The 21744-nt window shown below is 49.3% G+C and overlaps 9 non-coding genes and 3 pseudogenes across 9 annotated transcripts; all 12 read left to right on the forward strand.

Moving 5' to 3' along the window:
- The first annotated feature begins 406 nt into the window (after window positions 1-406).
- On the forward strand, window positions 407-597 carry LOC142729015 (U2 spliceosomal RNA). Its single transcript, XR_012877925.1, has one exon. It is a non-coding gene; the product is annotated as a U2 spliceosomal RNA (small nuclear RNA).
- Window positions 598-1947: 1350 nt separating this feature from the next.
- LOC142729016 (U2 spliceosomal RNA) lies at window positions 1948-2138 on the forward strand. The gene has a single exon (XR_012877926.1). It is a non-coding gene; the product is annotated as a U2 spliceosomal RNA (small nuclear RNA).
- A 1326-nt stretch (window positions 2139-3464) lies between these two features.
- LOC142729017 (U2 spliceosomal RNA) lies at window positions 3465-3655 on the forward strand. The gene has a single exon (XR_012877927.1). It is a non-coding gene; the product is annotated as a U2 spliceosomal RNA (small nuclear RNA).
- A 1322-nt stretch (window positions 3656-4977) lies between these two features.
- Window positions 4978-5168, forward strand: LOC142729018 (U2 spliceosomal RNA). Its single transcript, XR_012877928.1, has one exon. It is a non-coding gene; the product is annotated as a U2 spliceosomal RNA (small nuclear RNA).
- A 1329-nt stretch (window positions 5169-6497) lies between these two features.
- LOC142729019 (U2 spliceosomal RNA) lies at window positions 6498-6688 on the forward strand. The gene has a single exon (XR_012877929.1). It is a non-coding gene; the product is annotated as a U2 spliceosomal RNA (small nuclear RNA).
- Window positions 6689-8020: 1332 nt separating this feature from the next.
- On the forward strand, window positions 8021-8211 carry LOC142729021 (U2 spliceosomal RNA). The gene has a single exon (XR_012877930.1). It is a non-coding gene; the product is annotated as a U2 spliceosomal RNA (small nuclear RNA).
- A 1336-nt stretch (window positions 8212-9547) lies between these two features.
- Window positions 9548-9649, forward strand: LOC142728985 (U2 spliceosomal RNA; annotated as a pseudogene).
- A 5555-nt stretch (window positions 9650-15204) lies between these two features.
- LOC142729043 (U2 spliceosomal RNA) lies at window positions 15205-15380 on the forward strand (annotated as a pseudogene).
- A 1340-nt stretch (window positions 15381-16720) lies between these two features.
- LOC142729022 (U2 spliceosomal RNA) lies at window positions 16721-16911 on the forward strand. The gene has a single exon (XR_012877931.1). It is a non-coding gene; the product is annotated as a U2 spliceosomal RNA (small nuclear RNA).
- Window positions 16912-18239: 1328 nt separating this feature from the next.
- LOC142728990 (U2 spliceosomal RNA) lies at window positions 18240-18381 on the forward strand (annotated as a pseudogene).
- A 1312-nt stretch (window positions 18382-19693) lies between these two features.
- LOC142729039 (U2 spliceosomal RNA) lies at window positions 19694-19884 on the forward strand. Its single transcript, XR_012877947.1, has one exon. It is a non-coding gene; the product is annotated as a U2 spliceosomal RNA (small nuclear RNA).
- Window positions 19885-21218: 1334 nt separating this feature from the next.
- LOC142729023 (U2 spliceosomal RNA) lies at window positions 21219-21409 on the forward strand. Its single transcript, XR_012877932.1, has one exon. It is a non-coding gene; the product is annotated as a U2 spliceosomal RNA (small nuclear RNA).
- The last annotated feature ends 335 nt before the right edge of the window (window positions 21410-21744 follow it).

The raw sequence follows: 21744 nt of genomic DNA on the forward strand, positions 1-21744 counted from the left end.
TGGGCCCAGGCAGTGTTGGTCAGTGCTGCTCAGCAGGCAGCACCGGACTGGATTGGATTAAAGCTGATACAAGGTGTGAAGGAACAAGGGGTGGCTGTGGGCATGCACTTGCTGCCGCTGCCAGTGTTTATCTGCATGGCAGGAGGGCATTTGGGCGTTGCCAGGAAGGCGTTTTTATGTAGATTCCTCCTCCTCTTTCAGCACTGCATTGTGGTGCAAGCAAAAGAAGCAAATCCTGTCTGGCTTCCTCTCCGGCCTTTATTCACCTCCCTCCCGCTTAGTAGCTGTAAATGTGTGTGAGCCTGCAGGGCCCCATGGAATTGCCTAGGAGTAGGCTGAATCAATCGCTGCAAGGGGTGAACAGCAGTATTAGGCAGGCTCGGTCAACGGCCGGCCCATTCGGGTTATCGCTTCTCGGCCTTTTGGCTAAGATCAAGTGTAGTATCTGTTCTTATCAGTTTAATATCTGATACGTCCCCTATCTGGGGACCATATATTAAATGGATTTTTCGAACAGGGAGATGGAAATAGAGCTTGCTCTGTCCACTCCACGCATTGACCTGGTATTGCAGTATTTCCAGGACCGGTGCACCCTTCCCTTATGTGTTGACTAAAATCAGATTCCAAAAGTGCTATTTGTGTTTGCTATTGTTTTTGTCTTTCTGATGGGATCTCCCCTTTTAATCCCATTATTTCAACACCTGTTGGACAATGCATTTGTACAGTCATGTGTGATAATGAGCTCATTTATTAAATGCAATTAATTAATACATTGCCACCTCTTGTTGTGTGTGTGTGTGTGTGTGTGTGTGTGTGTGTGTGTGTGTGTGTGTGTGTGTGTGTGTGTGTGTGTGTGTGTGTGTGTGTCTTCTGTGTTTCTGTGTTTCCGGCATTTCACATTGGAACAGCTCATTCACCTTCCTTGTCTTCTCTCCGCCCTCCCTTTTAGGTAAGTTAAAGAGCTGCACCTGAGCCAGCCACTGATTGATGCAGCACCACAGTCAAATAGTGGAGTGGAGTGGAGTAGGGGAACAGCAAACAGCCATTAAAGCAGCCAGCCGCCTACCCGCCACAATGGACCTACCTGTGTACACTAGATGGATGTGATGGAATGTACTGTCGTCCCTACATTTCAAGAAGAAGTAAGAATTGCAGTTGCAACAAACCCTTGCTTGCCTACAAAGAGAGCAGCAATTTGGATTTGTTACTATGTTACCTGGAAGAATAACAAACTGTGCAAGGATGGAGGTTGTAGGAGCAAAGAGAAGTTGTCTGTAAAGTTGGTGGATGCCTATTTTCCATTTTGCAGTCCCTTGTCTCCCTCTTGTGGCCTCCTGGAGGCAAGTAGCTGTGCAAAAAAAAGACAGCCTGGCGGCCGGCTGTTGCAGTGTTGCCCTCTCAGGCAACACTGAGTGACTGACTGAGCCGCACCGTCTTATATAAAGTTCAGACGGAACTTTGCACGTGTCATAGTGGAGCCCTCAGGATTCCAGAGCCAGCTTTCTGACATCATAATGGGGCCTGCCTCAGAGATAAAAGCCTGGGCCCAGGCAGTGTTGGTCAGTGCTGCTCAGCAGGCAGCACCGGACTGGATTGGATTAAAGCTGATACAAGGTGTGAAGGAACAAGGGGTGGCTGTGGGCATGCACTTGCTGCCGCTGCCAGTGTTTATCTGCATGGCAGGAGGGCATTTGGGCGTTGCCAGGAAGGCGTTTTTATGTAGATTCCTCCTCCTCTTTCAGCACTGCATTGTGGTGCAAGCAAAAGAAGCAAATCCTGTCTGGCTTCCTCTCCGGCCTTTATTCACCTCCCTCCCGCTTAGTAGCTGTAAATGTGTGTGAGCCTGCAGGGCCCCATGGAATTGCCTAGGAGTAGGCTGAATCAATCGCTGCAAGGGGTGAACAGCAGTATTAGGCAGGCTCGGTCAACGGCCGGCCCATTCGGGTTATCGCTTCTCGGCCTTTTGGCTAAGATCAAGTGTAGTATCTGTTCTTATCAGTTTAATATCTGATACGTCCCCTATCTGGGGACCATATATTAAATGGATTTTTCGAACAGGGAGATGGAAATAGAGCTTGCTCTGTCCACTCCACGCATTGACCTGGTATTGCAGTATTTCCAGGACCGGTGCACCCTTCCCTTATGTGTTGACTAAAATCAGATTCCAAAAGTGCTATTTGTGTTTGCTATTGTTTTTGTCTTTCTGATGGGATCTCCCCTTTTAATCCCATTATTTCAACACCTGTTGGACAATGCATTTGTACAGTCATGTGTGATAATGAGCTCATTTATTAAATGCAATTAATTAATACATTGCCACCTCTTGTTGTGTGTGTGTGTGTGTGTGTGTGTGTGTGTGTGTGTGTGTGTGTGTGTGTGTGTGTCTTCTGTGTTTCTGTGTTTCCGGCATTTCACATTGGAACAGCTCATTCACCTTCCTTGTCTTCTCTCCGCCCTCCCTTTTAGGTAAGTTAAAGAGCTGCACCTGAGCCAGCCACTGATTGATGCAGCACCACAGTCAAATAGTGGAGTGGAGTGGAGTAGGGGAACAGCAAACAGCCATTAAAGCAGCCAGCCGCCTACCCGCCACAATGGACCTACCTGTGTACACTAGATGGATGTGATGGAATGTACTGTCGTCCCTACATTTCAAGAAGAAGTAAGAATTGCAGTTGCAACAAACCCTTGCTTGCCTACAAAGAGAGCAGCAATTTGGATTTGTTACTATGTTACCTGGAAGAATAACAAACTGTGCAAGGATGGAGGTTGTAGGAGCAAAGAGAAGTTGTCTGTAAAGTTGGTGGATGCCTATTTTCCATTTTGCAGTCCCTTGTCTCCCTCTTGTGGCCTCCTGGAGGCAAGTAGCTGTGCAAAAAAAAGACAGCCTGGCGGCCGGCTGTTGCAGTGTTGCCCTCTCAGGCAACACTGAGTGACTGACTGAGCCGCACCGTCTTATATAAAGTTCAGACGGAACTTTGCACGTGTCATAGTGGAGCCCTCAGGATTCCAGAGCCAGCTTTCTGACATCATAATGGGGCCTGCCTCAGAGATAAAAGCCTGGGCCCAGGCAGTGTTGGTCAGTGCTGCTCAGCAGGCAGCACCGGACTGGATTGGATTAAAGCTGATACAAGGTGTGAAGGAACAAGGGGTGGCTGTGGGCATGCACTTGCTGCCGCTGCCAGTGTTTATCTGCATGGCAGGAGGGCATTTGGGCGTTGCCAGGAAGGCGTTTTTATGTAGATTCCTCCTCCTCTTTCAGCACTGCATTGTGGTGCAAGCAAAAGAAGCAAATCCTGTCTGGCTTCCTCTCCGGCCTTTATTCACCTCCCTCCCGCTTAGTAGCTGTAAATGTGTGTGAGCCTGCAGGGCCCCATGGAATTGCCTAGGAGTAGGCTGAATCAATCGCTGCAAGGGGTGAACAGCAGTATTAGGCAGGCTCGGTCAACGGCCGGCCCATTCGGGTTATCGCTTCTCGGCCTTTTGGCTAAGATCAAGTGTAGTATCTGTTCTTATCAGTTTAATATCTGATACGTCCCCTATCTGGGGACCATATATTAAATGGATTTTTCGAACAGGGAGATGGAAATAGAGCTTGCTCTGTCCACTCCACGCATTGACCTGGTATTGCAGTATTTCCAGGACCGGTGCACCCTTCCCTTATGTGTTGACTAAAATCAGATTCCAAAAGTGCTATTTGTGTTTGCTATTGTTTTTGTCTTTCTGATGGGATCTCCCCTTTTAATCCCATTATTTCAACACCTGTTGGACAATGCATTTGTACAGTCATGTGTGATAATGAGCTCATTTATTAAATGCAATTAATTAATACATTGCCACCTCTTGTTGTGTGTGTGTGTGTGTGTGTGTGTGTGTGTGTGTGTGTGTGTGTGTGTGTGTCTTCTGTGTTTCTGTGTTTCCGGCATTTCACATTGGAACAGCTCATTCACCTTCCTTGTCTTCTCTCCGCCCTCCCTTTTAGGTAAGTTAAAGAGCTGCACCTGAGCCAGCCACTGATTGATGCAGCACCACAGTCAAATAGTGGAGTGGAGTGGAGTAGGGGAACAGCAAACAGCCATTAAAGCAGCCAGCCGCCTACCCGCCACAATGGACCTACCTGTGTACACTAGATGGATGTGATGGAATGTACTGTCGTCCCTACATTTCAAGAAGAAGTAAGAATTGCAGTTGCAACAAACCCTTGCTTGCCTACAAAGAGAGCAGCAATTTGGATTTGTTACTATGTTACCTGGAAGAATAACAAACTGTGCAAGGATGGAGGTTGTAGGAGCAAAGAGAAGTTGTCTGTAAAGTTGGTGGATGCCTATTTTCCATTTTGCAGTCCCTTGTCTCCCTCTTGTGGCCTCCTGGAGGCAAGTAGCTGTGCAAAAAAAAGACAGCCTGGCGGCCGGCTGTTGCAGTGTTGCCCTCTCAGGCAACACTGAGTGACTGACTGAGCCGCACCGTCTTATATAAAGTTCAGACGGAACTTTGCACGTGTCATAGTGGAGCCCTCAGGATTCCAGAGCCAGCTTTCTGACATCATAATGGGGCCTGCCTCAGAGATAAAAGCCTGGGCCCAGGCAGTGTTGGTCAGTGCTGCTCAGCAGGCAGCACCGGACTGGATTGGATTAAAGCTGATACAAGGTGTGAAGGAACAAGGGGTGGCTGTGGGCATGCACTTGCTGCCGCTGCCAGTGTTTATCTGCATGGCAGGAGGGCATTTGGGCGTTGCCAGGAAGGCGTTTTTATGTAGATTCCTCCTCCTCTTTCAGCACTGCATTGTGGTGCAAGCAAAAGAAGCAAATCCTGTCTGGCTTCCTCTCCGGCCTTTATTCACCTCCCTCCCGCTTAGTAGCTGTAAATGTGTGTGAGCCTGCAGGGCCCCATGGAATTGCCTAGGAGTAGGCTGAATCAATCGCTGCAAGGGGTGAACAGCAGTATTAGGCAGGCTCGGTCAACGGCCGGCCCATTCGGGTTATCGCTTCTCGGCCTTTTGGCTAAGATCAAGTGTAGTATCTGTTCTTATCAGTTTAATATCTGATACGTCCCCTATCTGGGGACCATATATTAAATGGATTTTTCGAACAGGGAGATGGAAATAGAGCTTGCTCTGTCCACTCCACGCATTGACCTGGTATTGCAGTATTTCCAGGACCGGTGCACCCTTCCCTTATGTGTTGACTAAAATCAGATTCCAAAAGTGCTATTTGTGTTTGCTATTGTTTTTGTCTTTCTGATGGGATCTCCCCTTTTAATCCCATTATTTCAACACCTGTTGGACAATGCATTTGTACAGTCATGTGTGATAATGAGCTCATTTATTAAATGCAATTAATTAATACATTGCCACCTCTTGTGTGTGTGTGTGTGTGTGTGTGTGTGTGTGTGTGTGTGTGTGTGTGTGTGTGTGTGTGTGTCTTCTGTGTTTCTGTGTTTCCGGCATTTCACATTGGAACAGCTCATTCACCTTCCTTGTCTTCTCTCCGCCCTCCCTTTTAGGTAAGTTAAAGAGCTGCACCTGAGCCAGCCACTGATTGATGCAGCACCACAGTCAAATAGTGGAGTGGAGTGGAGTAGGGGAACAGCAAACAGCCATTAAAGCAGCCAGCCGCCTACCCGCCACAATGGACCTACCTGTGTACACTAGATGGATGTGATGGAATGTACTGTCGTCCCTACATTTCAAGAAGAAGTAAGAATTGCAGTTGCAACAAACCCTTGCTTGCCTACAAAGAGAGCAGCAATTTGGATTTGTTACTATGTTACCTGGAAGAATAACAAACTGTGCAAGGATGGAGGTTGTAGGAGCAAAGAGAAGTTGTCTGTAAAGTTGGTGGATGCCTATTTTCCATTTTGCAGTCCCTTGTCTCCCTCTTGTGGCCTCCTGGAGGCAAGTAGCTGTGCAAAAAAAAGACAGCCTGGCGGCCGGCTGTTGCAGTGTTGCCCTCTCAGGCAACACTGAGTGACTGACTGAGCCGCACCGTCTTATATAAAGTTCAGACGGAACTTTGCACGTGTCATAGTGGAGCCCTCAGGATTCCAGAGCCAGCTTTCTGACATCATAATGGGGCCTGCCTCAGAGATAAAAGCCTGGGCCCAGGCAGTGTTGGTCAGTGCTGCTCAGCAGGCAGCACCGGACTGGATTGGATTAAAGCTGATACAAGGTGTGAAGGAACAAGGGGTGGCTGTGGGCATGCACTTGCTGCCGCTGCCAGTGTTTATCTGCATGGCAGGAGGGCATTTGGGCGTTGCCAGGAAGGCGTTTTTATGTAGATTCCTCCTCCTCTTTCAGCACTGCATTGTGGTGCAAGCAAAAGAAGCAAATCCTGTCTGGCTTCCTCTCCGGCCTTTATTCACCTCCCTCCCGCTTAGTAGCTGTAAATGTGTGTGAGCCTGCAGGGCCCCATGGAATTGCCTAGGAGTAGGCTGAATCAATCGCTGCAAGGGGTGAACAGCAGTATTAGGCAGGCTCGGTCAACGGCCGGCCCATTCGGGTTATCGCTTCTCGGCCTTTTGGCTAAGATCAAGTGTAGTATCTGTTCTTATCAGTTTAATATCTGATACGTCCCCTATCTGGGGACCATATATTAAATGGATTTTTCGAACAGGGAGATGGAAATAGAGCTTGCTCTGTCCACTCCACGCATTGACCTGGTATTGCAGTATTTCCAGGACCGGTGCACCCTTCCCTTATGTGTTGACTAAAATCAGATTCCAAAAGTGCTATTTGTGTTTGCTATTGTTTTTGTCTTTCTGATGGGATCTCCCCTTTTAATCCCATTATTTCAACACCTGTTGGACAATGCATTTGTACAGTCATGTGTGATAATGAGCTCATTTATTAAATGCAATTAATTAATACATTGCCACCTCTTGTTGTGTGTGTGTGTGTGTGTGTGTGTGTGTGTGTGTGTGTGTGTGTGTGTGTGTGTGTGTGTGTCTTCTGTGTTTCTGTGTTTCCGGCATTTCACATTGGAACAGCTCATTCACCTTCCTTGTCTTCTCTCCGCCCTCCCTTTTAGGTAAGTTAAAGAGCTGCACCTGAGCCAGCCACTGATTGATGCAGCACCACAGTCAAATAGTGGAGTGGAGTGGAGTAGGGGAACAGCAAACAGCCATTAAAGCAGCCAGCCGCCTACCCGCCACAATGGACCTACCTGTGTACACTAGATGGATGTGATGGAATGTACTGTCGTCCCTACATTTCAAGAAGAAGTAAGAATTGCAGTTGCAACAAACCCTTGCTTGCCTACAAAGAGAGCAGCAATTTGGATTTGTTACTATGTTACCTGGAAGAATAACAAACTGTGCAAGGATGGAGGTTGTAGGAGCAAAGAGAAGTTGTCTGTAAAGTTGGTGGATGCCTATTTTCCATTTTGCAGTCCCTTGTCTCCCTCTTGTGGCCTCCTGGAGGCAAGTAGCTGTGCAAAAAAAAGACAGCCTGGCGGCCGGCTGTTGCAGTGTTGCCCTCTCAGGCAACACTGAGTGACTGACTGAGCCGCACCGTCTTATATAAAGTTCAGACGGAACTTTGCACGTGTCATAGTGGAGCCCTCAGGATTCCAGAGCCAGCTTTCTGACATCATAATGGGGCCTGCCTCAGAGATAAAAGCCTGGGCCCAGGCAGTGTTGGTCAGTGCTGCTCAGCAGGCAGCACCGGACTGGATTGGATTAAAGCTGATACAAGGTGTGAAGGAACAAGGGGTGGCTGTGGGCATGCACTTGCTGCCGCTGCCAGTGTTTATCTGCATGGCAGGAGGGCATTTGGGCGTTGCCAGGAAGGCGTTTTTATGTAGATTCCTCCTCCTCTTTCAGCACTGCATTGTGGTGCAAGCAAAAGAAGCAAATCCTGTCTGGCTTCCTCTCCGGCCTTTATTCACCTCCCTCCCGCTTAGTAGCTGTAAATGTGTGTGAGCCTGCAGGGCCCCATGGAATTGCCTAGGAGTAGGCTGAATCAATCGCTGCAAGGGGTGAACAGCAGTATTAGGCAGGCTCGGTCAACGGCCGGCCCATTCGGGTTATCGCTTCTCGGCCTTTTGGCTAAGATCAAGTGTAGTATCTGTTCTTATCAGTTTAATATCTGATACGTCCCCTATCTGGGGACCATATATTAAATGGATTTTTCGAACAGGGAGATGGAAATAGAGCTTGCTCTGTCCACTCCACGCATTGACCTGGTATTGCAGTATTTCCAGGACCGGTGCACCCTTCCCTTATGTGTTGACTAAAATCAGATTCCAAAAGTGCTATTTGTGTTTGCTATTGTTTTTGTCTTTCTGATGGGATCTCCCCTTTTAATCCCATTATTTCAACACCTGTTGGACAATGCATTTGTACAGTCATGTGTGATAATGAGCTCATTTATTAAATGCAATTAATTAATACATTGCCACCTCTTGTTGTGTGTGTGTGTGTGTGTGTGTGTGTGTGTGTGTGTGTGTGTGTGTGTGTGTGTGTGTGTGTGTGTCTTCTGTGTTTCTGTGTTTCCGGCATTTCACATTGGAACAGCTCATTCACCTTCCTTGTCTTCTCTCCGCCCTCCCTTTTAGGTAAGTTAAAGAGCTGCACCTGAGCCAGCCACTGATTGATGCAGCACCACAGTCAAATAGTGGAGTGGAGTGGAGTAGGGGAACAGCAAACAGCCATTAAAGCAGCCAGCCGCCTACCCGCCACAATGGACCTACCTGTGTACACTAGATGGATGTGATGGAATGTACTGTCGTCCCTACATTTCAAGAAGAAGTAAGAATTGCAGTTGCAACAAACCCTTGCTTGCCTACAAAGAGAGCAGCAATTTGGATTTGTTACTATGTTACCTGGAAGAATAACAAACTGTGCAAGGATGGAGGTTGTAGGAGCAAAGAGAAGTTGTCTGTAAAGTTGGTGGATGCCTATTTTCCATTTTGCAGTCCCTTGTCTCCCTCTTGTGGCCTCCTGGAGGCAAGTAGCTGTGCAAAAAAAAGACAGCCTGGCGGCCGGCTGTTGCAGTGTTGCCCTCTCAGGCAACACTGAGTGACTGACTGAGCCGCACCGTCTTATATAAAGTTCAGACGGAACTTTGCACGTGTCATAGTGGAGCCCTCAGGATTCCAGAGCCAGCTTTCTGACATCATAATGGGGCCTGCCTCAGAGATAAAAGCCTGGGCCCAGGCAGTGTTGGTCAGTGCTGCTCAGCAGGCAGCACCGGACTGGATTGGATTAAAGCTGATACAAGGTGTGAAGGAACAAGGGGTGGCTGTGGGCATGCACTTGCTGCCGCTGCCAGTGTTTATCTGCATGGCAGGAGGGCATTTGGGCGTTGCCAGGAAGGCGTTTTTATGTAGATTCCTCCTCCTCTTTCAGCACTGCATTGTGGTGCAAGCAAAAGAAGCAAATCCTGTCTGGCTTCCTCTCCGGCCTTTATTCACCTCCCTCCCGCTTAGTAGCTGTAAATGTGTGTGAGCCTGCAGGGCCCCATGGAATTGCCTAGGAGTAGGCTGAATCAATCGCTGCAAGGGGTGAACAGCAGTATTAGGCAGGCTCGGTCAACGGCCGGCCCATTCGGGTTATCGCTTCTCGGCCTTTTGGCTAAGATCAAGTGTAGTATCTGTTCTTATCAGTCCTTGTAAGGATAGATAGCTCGGAGAACCACTGGGGGCTATAAACACTAGCTTAGCGATCCAAGAGCGTTCCAGACGAAGCCGGCGACGAACTGCGGAGAAGAACCAGCGAAGACGACGATCCAGAAGGGAGAAGCCGCCATCGAGGAAGAAGCTCCGGGAGATCGCTGCCGGGAAGAAGAAGGAGAACTTCGGAGAAGAGCCGCTGCTGAAGGGGATCTTCGAAGAAGCTCGGCCGCAGAAGAAGAAGCTCGACGAGGAACCGCTGCGGAAGAAATTTCGTGGAAGAACCTCGGCCAGCAAGGAGAAGATTTGCATAGCTCCGCCCCCTTCGGGAAAGAGCTATCGAAGATCCTCCCCAAGCGACAGGAACAGCTGGAAGAAGCCATGGCCTCAACCAGCAACCCTGCCACCCAGAAGGAGAAGGCTGATGGACCAGGTGAGCCGGCCCAGGCCAGGACATCTCCTCCTGAAGCCTCCTCAAGCCAACAGGCCACCAGGAAGCCGAACCAGGCTGCTCCAACCCTGGAGCCCTGGATGAAGCAGACGGTGGCCCTGAAGCTCAAGGAGGTGGACGGGAGAGTGCCGGACATGACGGAAGAAGTGTTCTGCCAGAAGATGCTCCTGGATCAGGGCTTCGCTAAGCCGGAGACCATCAGTATCCAGGCCTTCATGACCGGGATGTTCTTCGTGACCTTCGCTTCGATCAACATCTGCAGAAGGTACTGGGAGATGGTGAAAGCGGCGAGGCCTGAATCCCCTTTCTCTCGCTTTGTGGGCAACTGCCCTGTCCAAAGAGAGGAAAGGCGGGTGACGGTCTCAATGCGGAACCCACACACCCCCGGCAAAGACATCACCACGCTCCTGAAGCGGTTCTGCACAGTGGTGAGGGAACCCACCCACATCCTGAACGGACTCGGCTTCTGGACTGGCAAGTGGTCGGTAATCGTCCGACTGAACAAGGATTCGAGCGCGGAAGACGGCCTCCAGCACCTGCCCCAGTCATTCTCGCTGGGCAACTCCTACGGCCTCATCTATTACCCGGACATGCCGCAGATCTGCAGGAGATGCAGTAAGAAGGGTCATTCGGTGAAGGACTGCAAGGAGGACGCCTGCAAGAACTGCCGGGTAACAGGACACGAGACCAAAGACTGCCCGAAACGGACAATGTGCAACCTCTGCGGACAAGCAGCCCACTCTTACAAGGACTGCCCGAAGAGGGATCGATCCTGGGCAACTGTAGCAGCGAAAGCTCCAGCCAGAGGGAACCCCGCCCCAGCCAGAGCTCCAGCGGCACAGAAGACCGGGAAAAAGAAGGATGGTAAGAAGACGACAGTCCCTCCCCCCCCTCTCCCGGCCCTCCCTCGCCCTACCCTTCCCACCCTCCCTCGCCCGGCCCTCCCCACCCCCCCGTCCCCAACCCCTGTCACCCCCACTGAGGCTCTCACCTTCTCCTACCCACCCATCTCAGTGGTCCTGTCACCTGCACCTCTCCCAACCCAGCCTCCCTTCTCCCCAGCTCCAGCAGCACTAACATCTTCCCCTCCAGCTGCTGGAGTCCTCTCCCTGGAGGATTTTCCCCCTCTTGTCTCCTCAGGTGCCATCCAGAGGAAGAGAAAGGTGAGGGACAGCCCAGCTGCTGAGTCCTCAAAGAGACAAGTCGTGGAAATCTGCGAAGATTCCCTTGCGCAGCAGGAGGAAATGGAGCAGATGGTGGAGGAACTCGTGTCTGAACCTGAGGTCATCGACTTCACAACAGACATCCAGGTGGCTACAATCCTGGAACAATTTTTGTCAGAGGGCCTGCTGGATCTTCCGGACCCGCCAGGCTCCAGAGAGGAGGATCCGCCCGACCGGACTGGTAACTAAGGTGTATCGTTTGCACTAACCTTCTTTATTCTCCCCCATGGCTGCTAAACTTAACATCTTTAGCCTCAATGTGAGGAGTGTTAGAGATAGGACTAGATGTCAGATGGTGCTAACTTTTCTTTCCAAGCAGTCGAGTGATGTATTTATGCTGCAGGAATGTACTCTCCCCTCTTCCAGGTCATACCATCATCTGGCCAGGCAGTGGACCCATGGCCCGTCCTACTGGTCTGGTGGGGGCGACTGTAAGTCTGCAGGGGTTGCCATCCTGATTAGGGGAAGCGTATTTACTGTTGACTCTGTCCAGGAGCTCGTCTGCGGCCGCTTGTTGGTCGTAGACGGTTCCTGGGCGGGAGAGCCGATTAGGCTCATCAACGTGTACGCTCCCCCTATGAAGGCTGAGCGCCTGGAACTATTCCAGACCCTGCGGACCCAGCTCGCCACCACTAGGGCAGTGGTGATGGCCGGGGACTTCAACTGCCCCATCGAAGAGGATGGACGAAGTTCCGGCACTTCAATCAAGCTGGATGTCAGTTCCAAACTGCTTATCGAGATGGTAACCGAAGCATCCTTGCAGGACGTTGTGGGCTCCATGGGGATCGGCTCTGTGAACTATTCATGGAGCCGACCCGATGGCTCACTTCGTTCTCGGATTGACTTTGTGTTCACCTCCCGGGCAGTCAAGCAGCATGGGCACTCCATGGTCCCCTGCTTCTTCTCTGACCACAGGGCCATTCTCTTCCAGGGTGCCATCGGCCACGGTTTTCCTCCCGGCCCTGGCTCCTGGAAGCTGAATTGTGCCCTGCTGGAAAGAGAAGAGGTACTGGCGGAACTTAGAGACGCCTATATTGTTTGGAGGAATGATAAAGTTTTCTTTGACAAAACCTGTGACTGGTGGGAATATGTTAAAGTTGAATTTCGTTGTTTCTTTCAGGCAAAAAGTCGTCAACAGGCGTGTGAGAGGAAGAGAGACTTCAGAGAGATGCAGCGTCAGCTGCGATCCCTGCAAGACCTCCTTCAATGCGGCTGGGACGTCAGGAAGGAGCTGGAGGAAGCCAAAAAGGGCCTGAAAAGGCACTTTGAGGAGGAATCCAAGCGAATTGTCTTTCGTTCCAAGGTGGAGAACCTGGAGAAGGGTGAGAAATGTAACTCGTTCTTTTTCAGGAAACTCCATGCCGGCCACACGCCCCTGAGGGAACTCCGAGATGAGACCGGAAACATGCATTCTGGGAAGAAGGAGGTGATGGGAGTCGTCACAGACTACTACCGAAGCCTCTACTCCCGGAAAACCACTGACCCCGAAGCCGCCGATAAATTCCTGTCAGGTATCACTAATCATCTTGATCCTGCAGGTACGGAGGCTATGGACGTACCCCTGACGGTGGAGGAACTGCTCTCTGCCGCTAAATCCTTCAGACCCGGCAGGACCCCGGGCAGTGATGGTCTCCCAGCAGAGCTCTATGTAGCGCTGGGGGACTTGATCTGTCCGGACCTGCTGGAGCTCTATGAGGAGATGGTGGTGGAGGGTAGAATGCCACCGTCCTTGAGAGAAGGCATGATCACGATCTTGTATAAGCGGAAGGGGGAGAGATGTGACCTGAAAAACTGGCGTCCCATCTCTCTCCTGAACGTGGACTACAAGATCCTCGCCAAAGTATTGACCAACAGACTGAAGGTTGTCATCGGACAGATCATCGGATCGGACCAAACCTGCGGCATTCCTGGCCGTAGGGTGGCCGACAGTCTTGCCCTGGTGAGGGACACGGTGCATTACATGCAAAGCCGCCGTACACACGCGGCCCTGGTCAGTCTGGATCAGGAGAAGGCTTTTGACCGGGTCTCTCACGAATTCATGGGTAAGGCTCTGCGTAGGCTGCGGCTTGGCAGGTTGTTCTGTTTGTATGTTAACCTGATGTATTGCGACATTTACAGCTCGGTGCTGGTGAACGGCTGGAAGACTGACCCCTTTCCTGTATCGTCGGGGGTTAGACAAGGCTGTCCTCTTTCACCTCTCCTTTTTGTTTGTGTTATAGAGCTCTTCGCAGAGGCTATCCGGCAGAATGGAGAGATCAGAGGGATCACCGCACCAGGTCCAGGACACTTCGAGGTCAAATGCTCGCTGTACATGGACGACGTGACCGTCTTCTGCGCTGACCAGAGTTCGGTGACTGCACTCGTCCAGACCTGTGAGGAGTTCGGACGCGCTTCAGGGGCAAAAGTCAACTGCGGGAAGTCGGAAGCCATGCTCTTCGGAAAGTGGTACCTGCCTTCTCCTGCCTCCTTCCCGTTTACTATCAAGCCGGACTTCATCAAAATTCTGGGAGTCTGGTTCGGTAAGGAAGGTGCAGCCCTAAAGTCGTGGGAAGAACGCTTGGCCAAAGTCAACCAAAGGATCGGACTGTGGAGCCTCAGACAACTCACTATTGAGGGCAAAGCAATGGTCCTGCGTAACGAAGTCTTGCCTGTGCTACAATACACTGCACAGGCATGGCCCCCTCTTGCCACCGTCTCGAGGGCCATTACCAGGACTGTGTTTCGCTTCATCTGGGGCTCGAAAATGGACAGAGTAAAGCGGACTGTTATGTACAAGGAGCCCCGCAAAGGTGGGAAGGGTATACCCGACATTCCCACTCTGCTGCGGATCGCTTTTGTATGTGACTGTGTTCGTAGGACTCTGAGGACAGCAAACGGCTCTGCGGGCAAGGCCATGTCCCGCTACTTCCTCCTTCCCCTCTGGCGAGGTTTTGGCTGGGACAAGTGGGACAGCTCCTTCCCTTACAACTGGCACGCTCCCTGGTTCTACGGAGATGTCGTCCGGTTCGTGAGGGAGCATCAACTGGAGGGTCTTAAGCCCGACTTGTGGAAACCTAAGACGATCCACAAGCACATCAGAGCAAAGGACTCACTGGAGTCTGTTCCAGGGCTTCATGCCGACACGTTGGAGACTGTTTGGACTAACGTGTCATCTGGCAGGTTGACCAACGGGCACAAGGACATTTCATGGATGGCCATCCAGGGAGGACTGCCTCTTAGGTCATTCATGCATGCCCGCAACCTGTGCAAGACCCGGTACTGCCCCAGGTGCCCCTTCACGGAGGAAACATCTTTGCACATTTTCTGGCAGTGCCCCTTTGCACAGGGTCTGTTGAAAGCCTTGGAACATGAACTCAAGGACTCAGTACCCAGGAACAGACTGTCGTACCGCTCGGTACTTTATGGACTATTTCCTGGGAATACCACGGATGGAGCAATCCAGGAAGCCTGGCGCCTTATGAACTGCTTTAAGGACGCTATATGGTTTGCCAGGAACCGTCTGATTTTGCGGAGAGAGAGTGTGTCCGTCCAGGACTGCCGCAGGCTGATCCACAGCCTGCTCAGAGACTATTCCACCTGGGACAGCCCGGACGTCGATGAGGAAGAGGACTGATACTCCCCTTCCCCCCACTCTCCCTTCTTGTGTGTTGTCTTTCAATAAAGCTTCGGGCCTGTGATTTCCCCCTTCCCTATCCCCTCCTACCCACTCCCCTATCCCATCACTTGTCTGTAATGCTTTGTTGTTTGGCTTTAGTGAATGCAAGAATGTTAGTGTAGCATGTGGTGTAATGTATAGCATAGGCTAGCCTGTACTGTGTATTATACTGTCATGTTATGTTTGACGACTGTTATTATTTATTATTTGCTGCTTCATGGCTTGCGCTGCGTCGCAGTAATGTTTGTATGATGACGATTGATTGTCAATAAAGCATTTTTCAATCAAAAAAATCTGTTCTTATCAGTTTAATATCTGATACGTCCCCTATCTGGGGACCATATATTAAATGGATTTTTCGAACAGGGAGATGGAAATAGAGCTTGCTCTGTCCACTCCACGCATTGACCTGGTATTGCAGTATTTCCAGGACCGGTGCACCCTTCCCTTATGTGTTGACTAAAATCAGATTCCAAAAGTGCTATTTGTGTTTGCTATTGTTTTTGTCTTTCTGATGGGATCTCCCCTTTTAATCCCATTATTTCAACACCTGTTGGACAATGCATTTGTACAGTCATGTGTGATAATGAGCTCATTTATTAAATGCAATTAATTAATACATTGCCACCTCTTGTTGTGTGTGTGTGTGTGTGTGTGTGTGTGTGTGTGTGTGTGTGTGTGTGTGTGTGTGTGTGTGTGTGTGTGTCTTCTGTGTTTCTGTGTTTCCGGCATTTCACATTGGAACAGCTCATTCACCTTCCTTGTCTTCTCTCCGCCCTCCCTTTTAGGTAAGTTAAAGAGCTGCACCTGAGCCAGCCACTGATTGATGCAGCACCACAGTCAAATAGTGGAGTGGAGTGGAGTAGGGGAACAGCAAACAGCCATTAAAGCAGCCAGCCGCCTACCCGCCACAATGGACCTACCTGTGTACACTAGATGGATGTGATGGAATGTACTGTCGTCCCTACATTTCAAGAAGAAGTAAGAATTGCAGTTGCAACAAACCCTTGCTTGCCTACAAAGAGAGCAGCAATTTGGATTTGTTACTATGTTACCTGGAAGAATAACAAACTGTGCAAGGATGGAGGTTGTAGGAGCAAAGAGAAGTTGTCTGTAAAGTTGGTGGATGCCTATTTTCCATTTTGCAGTCCCTTGTCTCCCTCTTGTGGCCTCCTGGAGGCAAGTAGCTGTGCAAAAAAAAGACAGCCTGGCGGCCGGCTGTTGCAGTGTTGCCCTCTCAGGCAACACTGAGTGACTGACTGAGCCGCACCGTCTTATATAAAGTTCAGACGGAACTTTGCACGTGTCATAGTGGAGCCCTCAGGATTCCAGAGCCAGCTTTCTGACATCATAATGGGGCCTGCCTCAGAGATAAAAGCCTGGGCCCAGGCAGTGTTGGTCAGTGCTGCTCAGCAGGCAGCACCGGACTGGATTGGATTAAAGCTGATACAAGGTGTGAAGGAACAAGGGGTGGCTGTGGGCATGCACTTGCTGCCGCTGCCAGTGTTTATCTGCATGGCAGGAGGGCATTTGGGCGTTGCCAGGAAGGCGTTTTTATGTAGATTCCTCCTCCTCTTTCAGCACTGCATTGTGGTGCAAGCAAAAGAAGCAAATCCTGTCTGGCTTCCTCTCCGGCCTTTATTCACCTCCCTCCCGCTTAGTAGCTGTAAATGTGTGTGAGCCTGCAGGGCCCCATGGAATTGCCTAGGAGTAGGCTGAATCAATCGCTGCAAGGGGTGAACAGCAGTATTAGGCAGGCTCGGTCAACGGCCGGCCCATTCGGGTTATCGCTTCTCGGCCTTTTGGCTAAGATCAAGTGTAGTATCTGTTCTTATCAGTTTAATATCTGATACGTCCCCTATCTGGGGACCATATATTAAATGGATTTTTCGAACAGGGAGATGGAAATAGAGCTTGCTCTGTCCACTCCACGCATTGACCTGGTATTGCAGTATTTCCAGGACCGGTGCACCCTTCCCTTATGTGTTGACTAAAATCAGATTCCAAAAGTGCTATTTGTGTTTGCTATTGTTTTTGTCTTTCTGATGGGATCTCCCCTTTTAATCCCATTATTTCAACACCTGTTGGACAATGCATTTGTACAGTCATGTGTGATAATGAGCTCATTTATTAAATGCAATTAATTAATACATTGCCACCTCTTGTTGTGTGTGTGTGTGTGTGTGTGTGTGTGTGTGTGTGTGTGTGTGTGTGTGTGTGTGTGTCTTCTGTGTTTCTGTGTTTCCGGCATTTCACATTGGAACAGCTCATTCACCTTCCTTGTCTTCTCTCCGCCCTCCCTTTTAGGTAAGTTAAAGAGCTGCACCTGAGCCAGCCACTGATTGATGCAGCACCACAGTCAAATAGTGGAGTGGAGTGGAGTAGGGGAACAGCAAACAGCCATTAAAGCAGCCAGCCGCCTACCCGCCACAATGGACCTACCTGTGTACACTAGATGGATGTGATGGAATGTACTGTCGTCCCTACATTTCAAGAAGAAGTAAGAATTGCAGTTGCAACAAACCCTTGCTTGCCTACAAAGAGAGCAGCAATTTGGATTTGTTACTATGTTACCTGGAAGAATAACAAACTGTGCAAGGATGGAGGTTGTAGGAGCAAAGAGAAGTTGTCTGTAAAGTTGGTGGATGCCTATTTTCCATTTTGCAGTCCCTTGTCTCCCTCTTGTGGCCTCCTGGAGGCAAGTAGCTGTGCAAAAAAAAGACAGCCTGGCGGCCGGCTGTTGCAGTGTTGCCCTCTCAGGCAACACTGAGTGACTGACTGAGCCGCACCGTCTTATATAAAGTTCAGACGGAACTTTGCACGTGTCATAGTGGAGCCCTCAGGATTCCAGAGCCAGCTTTCTGACATCATAATGGGGCCTGCCTCAGAGATAAAAGCCTGGGCCCAGGCAGTGTTGGTCAGTGCTGCTCAGCAGGCAGCACCGGACTGGATTGGATTAAAGCTGATACAAGGTGTGAAGGAACAAGGGGTGGCTGTGGGCATGCACTTGCTGCCGCTGCCAGTGTTTATCTGCATGGCAGGAGGGCATTTGGGCGTTGCCAGGAAGGCGTTTTTATGTAGATTCCTCCTCCTCTTTCAGCACTGCATTGTGGTGCAAGCAAAAGAAGCAAATCCTGTCTGGCTTCCTCTCCGGCCTTTATTCACCTCCCTCCCGCTTAGTAGCTGTAAATGTGTGTGAGCCTGCAGGGCCCCATGGAATTGCCTAGGAGTAGGCTGAATCAATCGCTGCAAGGGGTGAACAGCAGTATTAGGCAGGCTCGGTCAACGGCCGGCCCATTCGGGTTATCGCTTCTCGGCCTTTTGGCTAAGATCAAGTGTAGTGCTTTAGGGTATTGCCTTGTTTCTTGGTCAGGAGGTGCCCTGGTACCCTTTTCCTTGGCCTGGGGGGATCGTCTCTTTCACAAGAGACTTCACCCCTCTGCTGCTATTGGGGAGGAGGATTAGTCCAGGGCAACGAGGAGCGATCACCCACCTGACACCTCGGTGTTGAAGGTCTATCCTGAAAACCATCAGAATGGAGGCCATACCGGAATATATGAGGACCAGGAATGCTGTTCGTTTTACGGTGACGGAACTGGAAAGGACCAAGAAAGACCTGCGTTTCCTGAGCGAAGATTTGTTGCTGGGACTGTTTCGGCTGAGCAAGGAGGACATACTGGCGGTAATGGACTACCCACAGAGAGGTGTCTATGACGTCACGTTCATCAATGAAGAAACGTATTTGAAGTTTTCGGTAAACTTGTTGAAGTCACGTGAAGATCCAAAGTTGGAAGGTGTGGTGTTGGTACCACACTTTTCTGTGTGGCAGCGTCTTGTGACCGTCAAGATGTACTCGCCATATGTTGAAGAGGAGGATATTAGTATATTCCTAGGGAAGTATTGCGAGAAAGTTGTGGAGAAAGGCAAAGTTCTGAATGAATTTGGCTTCTGGACCGGAAAATGGAGATTTTTTTGTTCAATGAAACTGGACAGAACTTCAGGAAAAATGGTAACCCCACCAGCTCGCTTTAAAATTGGAAACACGACTGGAGATTTGTTCTTTTCTGGAATGGACATTTTTTGCAGGAACTGTAAGAAATATGGGCACAATACAGCAGAATGTCAAAAGATTGTGTGTACAAAATGTTTGCATGAAGGCCACGACTATCAAGACTGCAAAGAGGAAAAGATTTGTAACATGTGTGGAGAGGGTGGGCATGTCTTCAGGATATGTCCAAAGAGACATAGAAGAGGAGTGCAACAAGAGAGTGGAGCAAGCAGGGAGAAAAGTAAACCGAATATTGAAGAGGTTTCTTCAGTAACGGAAAAAGTGGAGAATAGTGGAGGAGGAGGTATTAAAGATACTGATGTGGGCAAAGGTAAAATTGCTGAAAAAAGGAAAATTGGGAAAGCTAAAATATCTAAAGAAGAAAGTGAAGAAAGAGAGGATATAATAAGAGAGTCGATTAATTTACGGAAGAAGGCGGATGTAGAGGTTTTGCGTGGAATAATAGAGACGCATTTGACAAAACAATTTTTCCGTTTTATGGAAACATATAAAATACCACCTTGGTTGGTGGAAGAGGTCAAGAATGAATGGGATGGTAAACCCCTGAAGCAGGAACTATTGGAGATGCTTGCTGTTTGCGCGGTTAGAAAAGGCTTGGTGACATGATTTAAATGTTTCTGATGTCAGGACTTTGATGTTCTTTGTTCTTATCTGTTGTTCATGTTTTGCAAAATTCTTCTGATATAATGTATTGTATTTTCTGAATAATTCAATAAAAAAGTAAAAAATCTGTTCTTATCAGTTTAATATCTGATACGTCCCCTATCTGGGGACCATATATTAAATGGATTTTTCGAACAGGGAGATGGAAATAGAGCTTGCTCTGTCCACTCCACGCATTGACCTGGTATTGCAGTATTTCCAGGACCGGTGCACCCTTCCCTTATGTGTTGACTAAAATCAGATTCCAAAAGTGCTATTTGTGTTTGCTATTGTTTTTGTCTTTCTGATGGGATCTCCCCTTTTAATCCCATTATTTCAACACCTGTTGGACAATGCATTTGTACAGTCATGTGTGATAATGAGCTCATTTATTAAATGCAATTAATTAATACATTGCCACCTCTTGTTGTGTGTGTGTGTGTGTGTGTGTGTGTGTGTGTGTGTGTGTGTGTGTGTGTGTGTGTGTGTGTGTCTTCTGTGTTTCTGTGTTTCCGGCATTTCACATTGGAACAGCTCATTCACCTTCCTTGTCTTCTCTCCGCCCTCCCTTTTAGGTAAGTTAAAGAGCTGCACCTGAGCCAGCCACTGATTGATGCAGCACCACAGTCAAATAGTGGAGTGGAGTGGAGTAGGGGAACAGCAAACAGCCATTAAAGCAGCCAGCCGCCTACCCGCCACAATGGACCTACCTGTGTACACTAGATGGATGTGATGGAATGTACTGTCGTCCCTACATTTCAAGAAGAAGTAAGAATTGCAGTTGCAACAAACCCTTGCTTGCCTACAAAGAGAGCAGCAATTTGGATTTGTTACTATGTTACCTGGAAGAATAACAAACTGTGCAAGGATGGAGGTTGTAGGAGCAAAGAGAAGTTGTCTGTAAAGTTGGTGGATGCCTATTTTCCATTTTGCAGTCCCTTGTCTCCCTCTTGTGGCCTCCTGGAGGCAAGTAGCTGTGCAAAAAAAAGACAGCCTGGCGGCCGGCTGTTGCAGTGTTGCCCTCTCAGGCAACACTGAGTGACTGACTGAGCCGCACCGTCTTATATAAAGTTCAGACGGAACTTTGCACGTGTCATAGTGGAGCCCTCAGGATTCCAGAGCCAGCTTTCTGACATCATAATGGGGCCTGCCTCAGAGATAAAAGCCTGGGCCCAGGCAGTGTTGGTCAGTGCTGCTCAGCAGGCAGCACCGGACTGGATTGGATTAAAGCTGATACAAGGTGTGAAGGAACAAGGGGTGGCTGTGGGCATGCACTTGCTGCCGCTGCCAGTGTTTATCTGCATGGCAGGAGGGCATTTGGGCGTTGCCAGGAAGGCGTTTTTATGTAGATTCCTCCTCCTCTTTCAGCACTGCATTGTGGTGCAAGCAAAAGAAGCAAATCCTGTCTGGCTTCCTCTCCGGCCTTTATTCACCTCCCTCCCGCTTAGTAGCTGTAAATGTGTGTGAGCCTGCAGGGCCCCATGGAATTGCCTAGGAGTAGGCTGAATCAATCGCTGCAAGGGGTGAACAGCAGTATTAGGCAGGCTCGGTCAACGGCCGGCCCATTCGGGTTATCGCTTCTCGGCCTTTTGGCTAAGATCAAGTGTAGTATCTGTTCTTATCAGTTTAATATCTGATACGTCCCCTATCTGGGGACCATATATTAAATGGATTTTTCGAACAGGGAGATGGAAATAGAGCTTGCTCTGTCCACTCCACGCATTGACCTGGTATTGCAGTATTTCCAGGACCGGTGCACCCTTCCCTTATGTGTTGACTAAAATCAGATTCCAAAAGTGCTATTTGTGTTTGCTATTGTTTTTGTCTTTCTGATGGGATCTCCCCTTTTAATCCCATTATTTCAACACCTGTTGGACAATGCATTTGTACAGTCATGTGTGATAATGAGCTCATTTATTAAATGCAATTAATTAATACATTGCCACCTCTTGTTGTGTGTGTGTGTGTGTGTGTGTGTGTGTGTGTGTGTGTGTGTGTGTGTGTGTGTGTGTGTCTTCTGTGTTTCTGTGTTTCCGGCATTTCACATTGGAACAGCTCATTCACCTTCCTTGTCTTCTCTCCGCCCTCCCTTTTAGGTA

Source organism: Rhinoderma darwinii, unplaced genomic scaffold (genome assembly GCF_050947455.1).
Source record: "Rhinoderma darwinii isolate aRhiDar2 unplaced genomic scaffold, aRhiDar2.hap1 Scaffold_704, whole genome shotgun sequence".
Lineage (NCBI taxonomy): Eukaryota > Metazoa > Chordata > Amphibia > Anura > Rhinodermatidae > Rhinoderma > Rhinoderma darwinii.